This window comes from Arachis hypogaea, chromosome 13 (genome assembly GCF_003086295.3).
Source record: "Arachis hypogaea cultivar Tifrunner chromosome 13, arahy.Tifrunner.gnm2.J5K5, whole genome shotgun sequence".
Classification (NCBI taxonomy): domain Eukaryota; kingdom Viridiplantae; phylum Streptophyta; class Magnoliopsida; order Fabales; family Fabaceae; genus Arachis; species Arachis hypogaea.
In genome coordinates this window covers 108522068-108523790 of record NC_092048.1, presented here as the reverse complement: position 1 = coordinate 108523790, position 1723 = coordinate 108522068, and the positions used below count along the sequence as shown (strand labels likewise).

The following is a 1723-nucleotide window of genomic DNA, read 5'->3' as shown; positions in this document are numbered from 1 at the left end:
CGTGCAATGCTATTCTCTTATTTCAAAATCTCTTAATTGGCCTAGCTTCTGTCACGCACTGTTTTTGGCGCCGTTGCTGGGGAGTTGCAATTATGTGCTAAATTATTAATTAGTGTACATATTTTTTTATTTTATTTGCATATTTTATTTTTATTTTACCATGAGCTATATTTTTCGTTCATTGAATGACGCGTTCATTGCCTGATCCGAGCTTAGCCGCCTTTGATCCTGAAATTGAAAGAACTATTTCACGTATTAGGCGAGCTCGACACAGGTTAGCCTCTGAGGGTGGTAAAGTGATTGTTATCGATTAACCAGTCTCATCTGAGGGCGAATCTGAACCGCCATCTGAAAGCGAAACAAGCTCATTTACTACTGATTTAGTTGATTCACGTGCAGATAGAATGGCAGAACCTAGGAGGATTACTAAGCTGGAGCCCCAGATTTTACAATGCAGCCGTATCAAGTGCATCATCCAACTTTGGCTGCAGATTTTGAACTAAAGACTGCACTAATCAACTTAATGCTCAAGTTTCATGGCTTACCTGCTCAGGAGCCCATTAAGCACCTTAGGGATTTTCAGACAGCTTGTTCTACTGTTAGGCGTCAGGGTGCGAATGAAACTTCTATTCTATTAACAACCTTCCCATTTTCTCTTGAGGGAAAGGCAAGGGAGTGGTACTACTCCCAACCTGGAGCGACTGTTACCAACTGGGATACACTCAGGAGATAATTTTTGGAGAAATACTTTCCAGCTGAAGTTACAGATAGATTGAGAAAAGAGATCTCATGTATTGTTCAAGGAGAATCCGAAACCCTCTATGAGTACTGGGAGCATTTTAAGAATCTTCTAGACGCATACCCCCACCACATGATTGACAGACTAGTGTTAATCAGCTATTTCACTCAAGGCATGAAGCCTCGGGATAAAACTACACTAGATAGTGCTAGTAATGGTTCTCTAAAGAAGTACAAGACTGAAAATGAAGCTTGGCAACTGATCAGCAACTTAGCTGAGTCTACTAGGAACCACAGGCACATGAGTACCCATTCAAAAGCTGTTGCAGAAATTTCCTCTAGTACTGAGACTACTGCGCTTACACAAAGTATATGTGAGATGACCAACCTACTAAAGCAATTACAGTTGAATCAACAACAACAAGCTCAGCCTTCCCCACCGTAGCAAAGCCAACAGTTAGTACCCCAAAGAGTATGCGGAATCTGTGCTGACTATAGTCATTATACTGATGAATGCCCGCAGCTCCAACAAGAAGATAACATTGTAGCAGCTACTCATAACTTCTATGACCGCCCAAATCAAGGATACAATCAACAAGGCAGCAACTACAACCAAGGTGGGAACTATAACCAAGGATGGCAGGACAACTCCAACCAAGGTTGGAGGGAAAATTCCAACCATGGCTAGAGGGACAACTATAACAGAGGAGGCAGAGACAACAATGGAAATCAGAGGTGGAATAACAACAACAGACAGCAGAATCAGAACCAACCTTACAGAGCTCCTCACTTAAGACAATCACAAGGACCCCAGCAAAACCAACAACAAGTACCACAAATCACTTATCCCACTTCTTCATCAAACGACGAGATGCTTCGTTCTCTTGCACAAGGACAATAAGACATGCAGACTACACTGAACTCTACTCTAAATGGTCTGAGTGCCACTTTACAAGCTCTCATCACTCGGATAGATTCATTACCT

The 1723-nt window shown here is 42.1% G+C and overlaps 1 non-coding gene across 1 annotated transcript; it reads right to left on the bottom strand.

Moving 5' to 3' along the window:
• Positions 1-769: 769 nt before the first annotated feature.
• On the bottom strand, positions 770-873 carry LOC112738687 (small nucleolar RNA R71). Its single transcript, XR_003169633.1, has one exon. It is a non-coding gene; the product is annotated as a small nucleolar RNA R71 (small nucleolar RNA).
• Between the last annotated feature and the right edge of the window lie 850 nt (positions 874-1723).